This window comes from Anabrus simplex, chromosome 1, assembly GCF_040414725.1.
Source record: "Anabrus simplex isolate iqAnaSimp1 chromosome 1, ASM4041472v1, whole genome shotgun sequence".
NCBI lineage: Eukaryota > Metazoa > Arthropoda > Insecta > Orthoptera > Tettigoniidae > Anabrus > Anabrus simplex.
In genome coordinates, this window is record NC_090265.1 from 1,124,865,751 (window position 1) to 1,124,882,543 (window position 16,793).

The following is a 16,793-nucleotide window of genomic DNA, read 5'->3' on the forward strand; positions in this document are numbered from 1 at the left end:
TTTGTTTCTGAATTCTTTTCTGTCTCCTATCATTTGCCTGTTGATCCCAACCTGCCTTAATTTTTCCTCCATTTCATGATAACAATTTGTTTTCTTGCTTGAACTGTTCAACGATTTTCTTTGTAAGTCTGTTGCTGTCCATTCTCTGTATGTGCCCATAAAAAGTTAGTCTGCGTTTCCTGATCATGTCTATGAGTCCGTCAGTGTGCTGGTACAGCTCTTCAGTAGGTCGTTTCATCCATATGCTATCTCTGTGTATTGTTCCAAATATTTTTCTGAGAATTTTACGTTCTATTTTTTCTGTCTCTATGATGCCTGATGCTCCAATTGTGGTCGTTTCTGACGCATACAATTCTTCTGGTAATACGACTGTTTTGTAGTGTCTAAGTTTGGCCTGTCTTGAAATGCTTTCGTTATTATAATATGACCATGTGAGTGTGTATGCTTTCTGGAGTTTTTCCGTTCGTTCTATGTTAGACGCTTTGTTTGATCCTCCTATTTGTATGTATTCCCCTAAATATTTAAATTTTTCTACTCTTTTTACGGATTCATATACAGTATACATGGTGTGCACATTGTTGTTCTGTCGTTCCATGTGTTGGGTCTTCTCGTAAGATATATGTAGACCTGTTTTAGCAGCTATTTCATGCAAGCGTTCCAGTGCTTCCTTTGCCTCCTGTGTATTATTGCTAAGTATGGCTATGCCATCTGCAAATCCCAGACATTTTTTGATTGTTTTTGTTTCACGTGTTCTTCCCAGCTGTGTTCCTTTAATTTGTTCCTCCCACTGCTTGATAATTTTGTCCAACACCATGTTCAACAAGATTGGTGAGAGCCCGTCTCCTTGTCGGACACTAGTGTGTATCTGGATGGGTTCCGAAATTTCTCCCATGAACTTGATCTTGGAGGTGGTGTCTGTAAGTGTCTGTTGTATAAGTGCTCTGGTTTTTCTGTCAATGCCATATTCTTCCAGTACGTCAAAGAGTGTCTGTCTCTCTAGGGAGTCGTACGCTTTTTTAAAGTCCACAAAGGTAACTACAGTGTTTCTTGTTTGTCTGACTTTCAAAAGTGTTCTCAAGTTCCAGATCTGTTCGATGCATGATCTCCCTTTTCTGAAGCCTGTCTGGTATTCATCTATTTGTGGATCTGCTTGTGGTTCTAGCCTGTTCAATAGCACCTTAGAGAAAATTTTGTACGCAACTGGTACTAGCGAAATACCTCTGTAATTATTTGGATCTGACTTATCACTTTTTTATGTAATGGATAGATTAATGAACATTTCCATTCCTCTGGCACTTTCTCTGTGACCCAAATATCTGTGATAATCTTATGGAATTTTTTGGTGATGTTTTCATCTTGGAGCTTCCAGATCTCGGCGATAATACCATCTTCTCCTGCTGCTCTGTTATTTTTCATTTGTTTTATGATTTCCACTATCTCTTCTATTATGGGTAGATTAGAATCGGGGTTGGATGTAGTTTTTTTGGAATGTTAGTTTTCTGTGGGTTTCTTGCAATTAAGAAGTTTATCAAACTAATGCTTGAGAATTTTACAGTTTTCTTTCGTGTTTGTTTCCAGGGATCCATCTGTTCTTCGGAAGCATAGGCTAGGAGGTTGATAGCCTTTAATATTTTCTTTGAATGTTCTGTAAAAATTTCTTGTGTTATTTCTCTTGAAATCTTCCTCAATTTCTTTTAGCCTGTTATTGTCGTATGCTCGTTTTTCTCTTCTGATTTCCTTCGATGATTGTTTCTGAACTAAGTGAAATTCCTTCCATGTTTTATATGTTCTGTTACTGCTGAACTTCTCCCATGCTTGTTTTCTTCTTTCAGTGGCTTGATCACAACTTACATTCCACAACCTATGTTTTCGTTTTCTAGGAGTTTGTCCCTAGCGCATTGCCTTCTGAACTGTCTTCACAAGATCTGTCCAAGTGTCTGTTGAATGCCTATGAATTTCTTCAACGATTTTTTCCCTGTTTATCTTCAAGTAATCCGGATCAGGTTTGACTATTTTGTTTTGCGCTGTCTTTTTCTGTCTTGGGATTGGCCTAATCTTAACTTGTAGCAAATAATGATCAGACTCGAAGAATCCTTTACGCGTTCTGACATTTAAAATTTCCCGAATATTTTTCTTGGAAATGGCCACATGATCAGTTTGGAATTCTCCCCACACTGTGCTAGGGGCTTTCCATGTTGTAAGTTTTCGTCTTGGCTTTTGAAATTGCGTTGACATAATTTTGAGGTTAAAATTTTGACAATATTTTATGAGGTGTTCCCCATTTTTGTTTGTGCGAATGTGTGCCAAGTACGGGCCTGTTATTTGTCTGTATTTTCTCTCCTTACCTAATTGCGCATTGAAGTCACCCATTAAAATTTTCACATGTCTTTCTGATACGTTGTTGGTTACTTCTTCCATGTCTTCCCAGAAGTCTTCAATTTCTTGTGGGTTCTTTCTGTTATGGTCACTTGTAAGTACATGTGCATTGATAATTGTGTATGCTTTATTACCTGATTTGAAGGAGAGTGTTTGTATTGAGAGTGCCAATGTAGTGTTTGCGAAGAGATTTTGAGAAGCTCCGACTCTTCTCCTCATGATGTTCCTAGTCCCCCAGAATCCGATGACCAGGAAAGTCCAGTTCGTTGACTGGGGCCTGGGGTAGCGGATTTCTTTCCTTTCGTTCCGTCATGATTACTTCAAGTTGAAGTTGGTTATGGTGATCTTTAATAAAGATCACGGTAATTACAGACATGATTGTTGAGATCAAGCCATATTTCACTGCCGCACCAACTAGGTGAACAGACGCAGACCACTAGTCGTTGGATACCAGAACAGACACTAGTGGATTTCTTGATGTTGTGTGTTTGGTCCGCGAGAGCTATTTTATTCCGCTCAAGTCCGCCGGCAAGCCCGTGAGGACCCCCCTATCCGCCACCTGGGACGCGCCACGTCGGAGTATCACCTCTCCGATTATTATTATTATTATTATTATAATTATTATTATTATTATTATTATTATTATTATTATTATTATTATTATTATTATTATTATTATTATTGACCTCGTTTAACTTCGTTATATTACAGTATCATCCATTTCTTTCTTTCTTTCTTAATCCATTTACCATTTAAGGATGGTTTTTTCCTCGGGTTCAGAGAGGGATTCCACATCTACCACCTCAAGGGCAGTGTTCTGGAGCGTGAGACTTTGGGTAGGGGGAATACAACTGGTAAGGAGGACCAGTATCTCACCCAGGCGGCCTCACCTGCTATTTTGAACAGGAGCCTTGTGTGGGGGGATGGGAAGTTTGGAAGGAAGAGGGAAGTAAGCGGCCGGAAGTTAGGTACCATTCCGGCATTTGCCTGGAGGAGAAGTAGGAAACCACGGAAAACCACTTCGAGGATGGCTGAAGTGGGACTCAAATCACACCCCCCCCTCCCGTACTCAGTTGACCTCCCGAGGCTGAGTGGACCCCGTTCCAGCCCTCGTACCACTTTTCAAATTTTGAGGCAGAGGCGGGAATCGAACCCAGGCCTCTGGGGGTGGCAGATAATCACACTAACCACTACACCACAGAGGCGGACAGTATCATTCATACGATTGTCTGTCCCTGTTCGTTCGTACTGTACTGGGGTGCGATCCCATGCACACTCCGTATTCAGTCTTAATTCGCATACGACCCGCGGCCGATAAATCAATGTTTTCAGTCACCCCGACGCCTCATCATAGATTCCCTATTTCCCCTGTAGCTTTTTATTAATCTCGTAGCTTCTTCCTTAACCTTCAAGATGCTGGGTTCCTTCTGCCACTCGTACATCAGCGGAATATTTTCCTGAGTTATTCATAGATGCCCGCCTCTGTGGTGTAGTGGTTAGCGTGATTAGCTGCCACCCCCGGAGGCACGGGTTCGATTCCCGGCTCTGCCACGAAATTTGAAAAGTGGTACGAGGGCTGGAACGGGGTCCACTCAGCCTCGGGAGGTCAACTGAGTAGAGGTGGGTTCGATTCCCACCTCAGCCATCCTGGAAGTGGTTTTCCGTGGTTTCCCACTTCTCCTCCAGGCGAATGCCGGGATGGTACCTAACTTAAGGCCACGGCCGCTTCCTTCCCTCTTCCTTGCCTATCCCTTCCAATCTTCCCATCCCTCCACAAGGCCCCTGTTCAGCATAGCAGGTGAGGCCGCCTGGGCGAGGTACTGGTCATACTCCCCGACCAAGAGTCTGAAGCTCCAGGACACTGCCCTTGAGGCGGTAGAGGTGGGATCCCTCGCTATGTCCGAGGGAAAAACCGAACCTGGAGGGTAAACAGATGATGATGATGATGATATTCATAGATTTCAAGACTGGTTCTATTCCGTCGACGACAACAATACGGTGTAAATATTTATTAAACTGCATGTTATTCAATTGACCACATAGAACACTTGATTGTTTCACAGAGGTTTATCTCCACGATTGATTTTATGGTGTGATTTTATATCCCCACAAATCTGGAAGATCGCGGGCACAGAATTTTTATACCGAAGTCTTAAACCACAATTTAAACAACAAATTTAGATCACATTTAGAATTTGCTCGCATCTGGTGGTAGTGTCCTGACACATTTAATTATCATGATTTCTTATTCACCCACAATTTGGAAACCGGACTCATGATTTGAGCATAGACCCTAATAATGGTAATTCCTAGTCACCATTTAACCACTTAATATCCAATACTAGCAAATGTACCCGTGCTTCGCTACGGTTTTCTATATTGTATACGGATACCGAAGTAAATTACTGTACATGAACTGAATAAGAATTTTTAAATTGCATGTCTCTTGGCGTTATCCGAAAAACAGCATAGGGAGGTCCTCAGACGTTGTTGCCAATGTAAAGTGCGAGTGGCGGAGTTGTGATAATAACGAGAGGTCCACTTGTCTACCGCAATTCACTATGCGTAACGTCAGTCACTTTTTTATTGGTAATTTTTTTTTATAATCAGGGGTACCCTTGCAAGGGGGCACCTATTCCTAATGATAAAGAGAATCAGCTAAAATAGTTTTGAAAAAATGCACGCTTCCTTGCCGTCTACTAGTCAAATTGAGAAGGGAATTATTCATTACAATGGTACAAAGGCGTTGGAGGAGGACTCAATTCCTACTGTCAGTTGAAGTCGATGTGGGGAGTACTGATTACAACAGCAGGCGCCCTCCAGCTGCCAGTCACTATTGATTTGTAAAGTATTAATTACAATGTCAGACATACCCCTTTCCACATCGCTATAAAATCGACTTCAATGAATAAACGTGGATCGACTTACGGAAGTGTATGCATGTTCACCTTCATTTACAGAATAACTGCTGCTAAACGGTGCATGATATCGCAAAGCGCAATGTACGGTAAAGGCGCCTCTGGCCTCATGGCGGACCTTATGATATTTCCTCGTATCTCATCTATTTAAAGGTAAGATTGGTTTAGAAACGTTGAATAGGTTGAAATACGTGTGAGATTTCCACACAGTGAATTAGTTTTCAGATACTTATGCGACAGCTTCAAACATAGATTTTGGCTTACATATGGCTACTGGGTGGGCCAATATTCGTGTAGAATTTGAGGATTCCATCTTTCCTATAAGTGAATCAAACCATCAATTATACGTGTACAAAGTGGAAATTTTAGGTAAATCCAGAAATACAGCCAAATTTAACGTACAAAAAAGCTATAATTTTGCCAAATTTCAATTTTCTAACTCGTCTGGGAGTTTGTGCCGCCATCTTCAATGGGGAGGGGGTTAAAAATTAGGACTTTCAGGAAACTTTTAAGCCCATGAAACCTATAAGTTATCGTTCTGGATAAATATCACCGACTGTGTTTTTATGCAGATTTGAAACTCCGAGCGTATCCCCCTCACAGAACTTTGAGAATTTTAGATTTCTCTAGGGATCCTGAAGTCATCAGCTTGTCTGGTACCAAGTTTTATGTTTCTAATATGCCTAGAATGGTCTCATTAATTCACGTCTGTTTTCATTTTTATACCTTAATTTATGTATACATATAGTACAGTATATATAGATCACTCCAAACTCACCCCCTTCCCTAGCGGTTCTATGGGCGTCTTACTCCCGAAGTATGTTTTCCAGGTAGTAAGTTTAAGTCATACTTGAAAGTCATACTGGAACATACACACGTCCACTATCTCGGTCATGTTTTACAATTTATTTTCTCACCTTCTCACCCCCTATGCCGAAGGGGGCTGAAGTTGGACTTTAAAAATCGGGAATGTTACTATTCACCTCTACGACCCGGATAACTGTGAATTAGGCAGTATATTCGATTTTTTAATATCTCACTCCCCCTCCCCCACCCTAAAGGAGGCTAAACTTTGATTTTTTAAAATCGGGAGTGTTGGTATTCATCTCAGCGACCCCGATAACTATGGGTTCTACACGATTTTCGATTATTTTTATATCTCAATGCCCCTCGCCCCCACCACAAAGGGGGATGAACTTGGACTTATAAAATATCCGGAGTCTCACAATTCATCTCAGCGACCCTGACAACTATGGATTCGACACTACTTTCGATTATTTTTATACATCACTCTTCCATGGCCCCCCACCACGAAGGGGGCTGAACTTTCCGGAGGGTCACTATTCATCACAGCGACCCCGAAAAGTATGGATTCGGCACTACTTTCGATGGTTTTTACATCTCAGACCCCCCCCCCCTAAAGGTTCCTGCAGTGTCCTACCCCCACGCGGTTTGTCTCCTGATACAAAAAATCTGCTGTGTCACTATTCATCTCAGCGACCCTGAAAACTATGGATTCGACACTATTTTCTATTATTGTTATATATTACCCCCCAACGCCCCAACTTAGAAGGGGCTGAACTTGGACATTAAAAAGTTTCGGAGTGCCACTATTCATTTCAGCGACCCCGATAACTATGGATTCGACACTATTTTCGTTAATTTGTATATCTGACCCCCTCGTCCCCAAGCCGTAAGGGTTCCTGGGCTGTGTACAATTCAACCTCGGCGACCCCGAAAACTATGTATTCGATACTATTTTAGTTTAATTTTATATATCGCTCCCCCCTCCCCCCTACCCGAAAGGGAGCTGAACTTTGACATTAAAAAATCGGGAGTGTCGCTATTCATCTCAGTGACCCCGAAAACTGTGGATTCGACACTTTTTTCAATTATTTTTTTACCTTGCCCCTCTGACCTTCCATTCCTAAGGGAGCTTCGGATGGATTCCCCCCACAGTTCTCGTCTCCAGATAGTAAGTCATACGTGTACCAAGTTTCGTTGAAATTCCTCCAGTGGTTTAGGAGGAGATGTGTCATTTACACACTCACATACATCCATTTTTATATATAGTAAGATAAGATAGGATTTAGAACTGTTTACTTTTAGATTTCATATTTAATTCAAGACGGTTGACGCTGTCCGCCTCTGTGGTGTAGTGGTCAGTGTGATTAGCTGCCAACCTCAGAGGCCCGGGGTCGATTCCCGGCTCTGCCACGATATTTGAACAGTGGTACGAGGGCTGGAACGGGGTCCACTCAGCCTCGGGAGGTCAACTGAGTAGAGGGGGGTTCGATTCCCTCCTCAGGCATACTGGAAGTGGTTTTCCGTGGTTTCCCACTTCTCCAACCAAATGCCGGGATGGTACCTAATAAGGCCACGGCCGCTTCCTTCCTTCTTCCTTGTCTATCCCTTCCAATCTTCCCATCCCCCTACAAGGCCCCTGTTCAACATGACAGGTGAGGCCGCCTGGACGAGATATTGGTCATGCTCCCCTGTTGTATCCCCAACTAAGAGTCTGAAGCTGCAGAACACTGCCCTTAAGGCGGTAGAGGTGGGATCACTCGCTGAGTCCGAGGGTATAACCGACGCTGGAAGGTAAACAGATTACGAACGAACGGTTGACGCTACTGACAACCACCGGTAAAATCTCGGCATCTCAGTTACATTTCTTATTAACAGAAGCAACCTTAGATTCACTGGCAATTTCATACCTTTGGACTTAATACAACAACATGCCATATTTCTAACTATGTAAACTGTAAGGCTGACCAGATCGGTCATTCAAGGACGCGTGAGCGTGAAACCATCAGCACACAACCGAGTCCGGAACTCGTTCTTCAAATGACGTGCATGGAACCCAAACACAACAAACAAACAAAGCAAAATATACAGGATTAACCGAAATTCGCGCACTCGCGTGTGGTAGCGCGACTCCTCACATGCAAGCAATAAAAAAATGTCTGTCACAAAAGTTTGTCCTGCGAGTATATCCGGCAGAAAAAGGACAGAAAAAGGACGTTGAAGAGTGGCAATCTGAAACACTGTAACCACATGTAGGATAACTACCCTGTCAGCAGGTGCTAGATGTGCTGTACAGTTGGTGCAGTGGATAGAGTTTTGGGTTAGCATCCAGGTGGTCGATGAGTCGATCCTGGGTTGAGGTGTATGTTTTTTATTTCATAAATGAAGTCCAGGTGGTATTGTATCTGGCATCTTAATCGTCAACAGCGAATAAATTCAGGTCCACGACGTGGAAAGGGCGTCTTTCAAAGCTGACCCATAAAACGATTGTTCGTCCATTTCTAGGATCGTAGTATGTAAATGCCAATGGTTTCTTTCTTTTTTTTCTTCTACAGGCTTTACGTCGCACCGATACAGATAGGTCTTATGTCGACGATGGGATAGGAAAGGCCTACGAGTTGGAAGGTAGCGGACGTGGCCTTAATTAAGGTACAGAACCAGCATTTGCCTGGCGTGAAAATGGGAAACCACGGAAAACCATCTTCAGGGCTGCCGAAAGTGGGATTCGAACCCACGATCTCCCGGATGCAAGCTCACAGCCGCGTGCCTCTACGCGCACGGCCAACTCGCCCGGTCAAATGGCTTCTATGTGGTTACAGAGTTGCCAGACTGCCACTCTTCAACGTCCTTTTTCTGCCGGATATACTCGCAGGTCCCACCTCAGCCATCCTGGAAGTGGTTTTCCGTGGTTTCCCACTTCTCCTCCAGGCGAATGCCGGGATGGTACCTAACTTAAGGCCACGGCCGCTTCCTTCCCTCTTCCTTGCCTATCCCTTCCAATCTTCCCATCCCTCCACAAGGCCCCTGTTCAGCATAGCAGGTGAGGCCGCCTGGGCGAGGTACTGGTCATACTCCCCAGTTGTATCCCCAGACCAAGAGTCTGAAGCTCCAGGACACTGCCCTTGAGGCGGTAGAGGTGGGATCCCTCGCTAAGTCCGAGGGAAAAACCGAACCTGGAGGATAAACAGATGATGATGATGATATACTCACAGGACGAAGTTACTTTCCTTTTTCTTATTGCTGGCATGTGAGGAGTCACGCTGCGACGTTCGAGTGCGTGAATTTCGGTTCAACCTGTATACAAGAAAACAAAAAAAAAAACATTTTAATGTGTCCCTTCATCTCATTTAAACGTAAATCATCTAGCCGGGAAGCAGCTCATATAATACACTAGAGTAACCATTGTTAAGATACTAGTACATGATGCTGTCTCGACAGTTGAAATTACAATCTATAAAGTAACTGGGAAGTAACTGGACTTTTTTTTTTTTTTGGCAAGTTGCTTTACGTCGCTCCGACACAGTTAGGTCTTACGGCGACGACGGGACAGGAAAGGGCTAGAAGTGGGAAGGAAGCGGCCATGGCCTTATTTAAGGTACAGCCCCAGCATTTGCCTGGTGTGAAAATGCGAAACCACGGAAAACCATCTTCAAGGGTGCCGACAGTGGGACTCGAACCCATGATCTCCCGAATACTGGATACTGGCCGCACTTAAGCGACTGCAGCTATCGAGCTCGGTACTGGAAATGTTAAACTGGCTATTAATGTATCTTTCTGTCTTAATCTGCTCACCCTCCAAGGTTGTTTTTTTCCTCGGACTCAGCGAGGGATCCCACCTCTACCGCCTTTAGGGCAGTGTCCTGGAGCGTGAGACATTGGGTTGGGGGATACAACTGGGGAGAGTGACCAGTACCTCGCCCGGGCGGCCTCCCCTGCTATGCTGAACAGGGGCCTTGCGGAGGGATGAGCAGATTGGAAGTGATAGACAAGGAAGAGGGAAGGAAGCGGGCGTGGCCTTAAGTTAGGTACCATCCCGGCATTTGCCTGGAGAAGTGGGGAACCACGGAAAACCGCTTCCAGGACGGCTGAGATGGGAATCGAACCCACCTGTACTCAATTGACCTCCCGAGGCTGAGTGGACCCCGTTCCAGCCTTCGTACCACTTCAAACATCGTGGCAGAGCCGGGAATCGAACCCGGGCCTCCAGGGGTGGCAGCTAATCATACTAACCACTACACCACAGAGGCGGACGAGCTAGTTTCTTACTCACCCAAATTACCAAACAAACAGTCAAATTGATAATCCTTTAATTCTGTCAAGACGTTTGCCTCGATAAAGATCACAGTTAAAATACAAAACATGTTACTGGATATCAAATGTGAAACACTTTATTAAGTTGTAAAGTTGAACAATCAAGAACAATCAAGTATTTACTTGTGAACATTTTTAAAGCCCTATATCGGATTTCACCGTCCTTGATGAGGCGGTACAGCTACAACAAAAATGGATGCAACTTACTATTAAATTACTCATTCCTGACGAAATGCGACTGTCAGTAAGCAATGCAACAGTCCCCACATCAGAACAACGTGAGAAAAATGGATGGAAAACTTTCATAATGGCTAAACATATACTGAAGTGAGGGTCACTCCTGGCTAGTGAAGCCCTTCACGGCGTGTCAGTAATGAAATGGCGGATGGCTTTTAGTGCCGGGAGTGTCCGAGGACAAGTTCGGCTCGCCAGGTGCAGGTCTTTTGATTTGACTCCCGTAGGCGACCTGCATGTCGTGATGATGAAATGATGATGAAGACGAAGCATACACCCAGCCCTTATGTCAGCGAAATTAACCAATTGTGGTTGAAATTCCCGACCCTACCGGGAATCGAACCCAGGACTCCTGTGGCCAAAGACCAGCACGCTAACCATTCAGCCATGGAGCCGGACGGCGTGTCAGTATTAGTGTAGGATGAAGGTTCTTGTTTATCAACCAAGAGATCCGGACTTGGAATAACTTTATCGGCAAATATTTTTTTACTGTACTCCGTTACTCTATTGTGTAACTGCGCCATATTAACAGTCATGGCGTTTCCACTGTACGGACTCTTGTAGGGGTTTACATGTGCTAGTTGCCAGTCATCATCATCATCATCATCTGTTTACCCTCCAGGTTCGGTTTTTCCCTCGGACACAGCGAGGGATCCCACCTCTACCGCCTCAAGGGCAGTGTCCTGGAGCTTCAGACTCTTGGTCGTGGATACAACTGGGGAGTATGACCGATACCTCGCCCAGGCGGCCTCACCTGCTATGCTGAACAGGGGCCTTGTGGAGGGATGGGAAGATTGGAAGGGATAGGCAAGGAAGAGGGAAGGAAGCGGCCGTGGCCTTATGTTAGGTACCATCCCGGCATTTGCCTGGAGGAGAAGTGGGAAACCACGGAAAACCACTTCCAGGATGGCTGAGGTGGGAATCGAACCCATTTCTACTCAGTTGACCTCCCGAGGCTGAGTGAACCCCGTTCCAGCCCTCATACCACTTTTCAAACTTCGTGGCAGAGCCGGGAATCGAACCCGGGCCTCCGGGGGTGGCAGCTAATCACGCTAACCACTACACCACAGAGGCGGACCCTTGCCAGTCATAATGAGGAATAACCTTACAGCATGTGACCGGTTGTGCGAAAAGGAACCTAGTCGGATATTCCATTTATGAGATTTTTTGGTTCTAAAATTAGCATAAGATACTGAACGTTTTAAAAAATAGTTCATGCTTCTAGGTACAATAACTTCAGAATATATTAATTATTCATTTTTGCTATCGTACCTTGATAAAAATGCAATTACAACTTTCAGTAATCTTCTTTCTTAATCTGTTCACCCTTCCGCCTCTGTGGTGTAGTGGTTAGTGTGATTAGCTGCCATCCCCGGAGGCCCGGGTTCGATTCCCGGCTCTGCCACGAAATTTGAAAAGTGGTACGAGGGCTGGAACGGGGTCCACTCAGCCCCGGGAGGTCAACTGAGTAGAGGTGGGTTCGATTCCCACCTCAGCCATCCTGGAAGTGGTTTTCCGTGGTTTCCCCACTTCTCTTCCAGGCAAATGCCGGGATGGTACCTAACTTAAGGCCACGGTCGATTCCTTCCCACTTCCTTGTCTATCCCTTCCAATCTTCCCATCCCCCCACCCTGGCCCCTGTTCAGCATAGAAGGTTAGGCCGCCTGGGCGAGGTACTGGTCATCCTCCCCAGTTGTATCCCCGACCCAGAGTCTGAAGCTCCATGTCACTGCCCTTGAGGCGGTAGAGGTGGGATCCCTCGCAGAGTACTCATAGATTGATACAGCAGTGTCGTTTGCATCGATATTGGACGGCTACTGGCACGGGTTTGAAGCCGGGTTCCTACAGGGAAAAGATGACAGCTTAGTTGAAACTTTACAAAAGAATACCGTCTTTAATCTCCGCGGAGCTCATGCAGAGGACGAATTTTCCCGGATGTCCATAAACGGTCTGTAAACGATTACGAGAAGCCAGACTCCTCTGCAGACGAGCTTCCGTCAAAAATTCTCTCCGATGAATAATGGTCACCGTCATGCCTTTGCCGAGATGGAGTTAAATCGTAATTGGGATCATATGAACTTCTTTCAGTTCGGCGGAGGTCAGACCAGTTAATGTTTACAGACAACGGGGAGCCCGATACGACAAAAGGCTGGATTTATGAGGAGTACTCCATTGAACTCTTGAGTTGGGTCCCTCTAGATCCAGATTTGTGTGGGCAAGGTGGAAACGTCATACAAACAAGAACTGACCTCGCCCCCCTCCGTATTCGCATGATGCTTTGTGGCACATCTGGAAGGAGATCGCCCTTGACGAAGAATACCTTAGGAAATTTGCTGAGTCCACGTCACTTCGGCTCCGACAAGTTGTTCAAACCGATGAATACCGGACGAGGGATTAAGTCATGTCTAAAACAGTCCATTCAGGACTAACATAATTAAAATCACAATGGAAATTGTACAGCAGAGCTGAACTAAATTTTCTGGGGGGTAAAAATTGCATTTCTGTGCTTCGTCTCCTTGTATACCTGTGGGTCTTATTAACACACTAAATTACGCAGCAGTTCGAGTCTTCGCCAATCGATGTAATGAAACCTTTGTACAGTTTGTACGAAAATTACTGTCCACCCCTGTGGTGTAGTAGTTAGTGTGATTAGCTGCCACCCCCGGAGGCGCGGGTTCGATTCCCGGCTCTGCCACGAAATTTGAAAAGTGGTACGAGGGTTGGAACGGGGTCTACTCAGCCTCTGGAGGTCAACTGAGTAGAGGTGGGTTCGATTCCCACCTCAGCCATTCTGGAAATGTTTTTCCGTGGTTTCTCACTTCTCCTTCAGGCAAATGCCGGGATGGTATCTAACTTAAGCCCACGGCCATTTCCTTCCCTCTTCATTGTCTATCCCTTCCAATTTTCCCATCCCCTCAAAAGGCCCCTGTTCAGCATAGCAGGTGAGGCCGCCTGGGCGAGGTACTGGTCATCCTCCCCAATTGTATCCTCTACCCAATGTCTCCAGGACACTGCCCTTGAGGCGGTAGGGGTGGGATCCCTCGCTGAGTCCGAGGGAAAAACCAACCCTGGAGGGTAAACAGATTAAGAAAGAAAGAAAGAAAGATTTAGAACGATTACCATATATTGCGTACAAAGTTAAATTGCAGCCTAGAAACAAAATCGTAGATGCCATGAGTATGAAAAATACCGCAAACTCGCTTGCCAAATAACGAACGAAATGCTCATTTTATGTTACAGGTGGCAGAAAAACTACAACGCCCGAAGCGAGAACAAACTGCAGTTTATCCAGACAAAAAGACATAAGCAAAATGGTACAAAAAGAAATACCCAACATCACACATTCATCAGCTATGTCGCAACTGAAAGATACGTTCTACAAAATTATTGATTGGGCAATAGACGCCATAGTCGGAAAGATCCTGGAAGAGGAAATTTCGAAGCAAATAAAACCATGCCCAAATGCTTTGTCTAGCACGACTGAGACTCCCACTGCAAATCATTTTACCCCAAACGAAAACTTAAATGGAAATAATACAAGCGTCCCCCCAACAATTTCACAGAGTGGGTCAGGAACTAGTAGTACCAACTCCGGAACGTCAACACTTTCAAATACAAGCAAGGCACCTTCATCAAGAACACACACAGGAAAAACGACAGCGGAAGGTGACATTTCTGTCAGTGCCACTCCGACAACCATTTCACTAGACGCATCATCTTCATTACACAAGAGTACACAGAGTTCTACTTCAGCTAAATTACCTTCAAATACATCATCACAGCATAAGGAGTTGGCAACAACGACCAAATCCCCGGACACAAGGAAGTCATCATCATCCACTGATTATACAGATGAAATATCAAAGAGTACACTGCCACTGACTTCATCACGTGCACCTACAACGACTTTATCAACAGAAGATGACACAAAGTCTCGAAGTCCAACTACTAGTACATTAGCTGGATCTCTTGCAATATCCACTACGCACACATTTACGTCATCAACTGTAACTGAGTCTAGTAAGCATACAGGAATATCTGACGGAACTAGCGGTTCATCTCCACCTACAAAAGATTCATCGAAAATTACTGAGTCTTCCACACCATATAATTTTCCTACAACGGATAATTTATCAGCATTAACGGGAGGTGAATCAACCAACGGAACTTCAGTTAAAAGTATGCTGCCCGAATCATCTACCATATCCTCTGCCCAGTCGTCAGCAACATCTGGTGCAAGCGAGTATAGTAAGGCCTCACAACAACATGAAAACGACAGCACGTCGGCATTGACTAATGAATCATCAAAGAGTACAGATTCTCACACTTCATTTAAACCTCCTGTAAAAGACAGTTCACTAGAAGAACCAGGAGATATCTCAACATCCAGAAGACCATATACAACGACATTACTTCAAACTTCGCAACCTGAATCTTCTTCCTCTGCACAAACTTCAGCACGATTTAGTGTAAGCGAGTCTAGTAAGCTATCACAAAAAACTGACGTGACCAGCGTTTCAACTGAACGTACCAATGAATCATCAACAAGCATAAAGTATCCCACTTTCCCGGAACCTCCTACTACTGGAGGATCATATACAGGAACAGGGAGTAACAAAAGTTCTACAAATTCAGCTAAAAGTACACTACCTGAATCATCTACCGTATCAACGTCGCAGTTGTCAACATCATTAAGTGTAATTGGATCCAGCGAGCCTTCACCACAGCCTGAGTTAACCACTAATTCATACATACCTACTAGGGAATCATCGAGGAGTACAGAGTTTCCAATCTCGTCACAACCTATTACAACAGACACTTCACGAGCAGTAACACGAGACAACTCAACCTCCAGAAAACCGACTACAAGTAAATTATCTGAATCTTCTACCCAATCCTCTACGCAATCGTCAGCATCAACTAGAGTAGCTGAGTCTAGCAAGCCATCAAAACAAACTGAAGAAACCAGCAGTTCATTTCCACCTACTAATGAGTCATTAAAAACTACAAATTTCCCCACTTCATCAACACCTACTCCCACGCACAATTCATCAGTAGTAACACGCGGCAAATCAACTTCGGGAAATCCATCAGAAAGTACAATACCAGAATACTTCAAACTTTCTTCCACGCTGTCGACATCATCGTCAAACTTAAGTGGGACTAGCGAGGCATCTCAACCACCCGAATTAACGAGTAGTTCCATAGAACCTACTAATGTATCATCAAAGAATACAGAGAATCCCACTTCATCGATATCGCCTGGAAGTGATAATTCACCAGCAGCAACAGGAGGTAATACAACCTTCACAAATACAGATGCAAGCACACTATCTGCAAGTTCTACCATGTTTCCGACTAACTCGTCAAAGTCATCAAGCGTAACTGAAACTGGTAAGCCAACACTACAGCCGGAACAATCAAGCAGCCCACCTGTACATACTAACGAAACTGTTGAAAGTACAGTGGCAACCAAAACATCACAACCTTCTACTGCAGAGAGATCAGCAACAGTAGCAGTTCCTAATTCAACCACCAGGACTTCCACTGCATGTAACCAACCTGCAGCTTCTACCACTACATGTGCGCCGACGGCTGTACCATCAAGTACAACGCAGTCTAGTAAGACATCGCTAAAACCAGGTTTAACAAGCAAAAAACCTGTACCTACTTTTGAATCACCAAAGAGTACAGAGGTTTCCACTTCATCGAAATCTTCTACTAGGGGTAGTTCTCTCACAGAAAAAGGCCATAACTCAACATACAGTATACCTGCAACAAGTCCGCTACCTGAATCTTCTATCATGTCATCTTCGCAATCGACTGTATCAAGAATTGTAACGGAGTATAGTAAGACATCAAAACAACCTGAAGAAACCAGCAGTTCATTTCTACCTACTAATGAAACATTAACAGGTACAGATATTTCCACCTCATCACAACCATCTAAAACTGACGCTTCACCAGCAGTAGAAAGAGGAACCTCGACTATAGCAACCACAGCAGCAAGTACAAAACCTGTATCCTCTACAATTTCTTCCACGATGTGGTCATCATCGAGTGCAAGTGGGTCTAGTAAGCAAACTCAAAAATATGAATTAACTAGTAGTTCATCAATAACTTCCAATGTATCATCAAACACAACAGAGC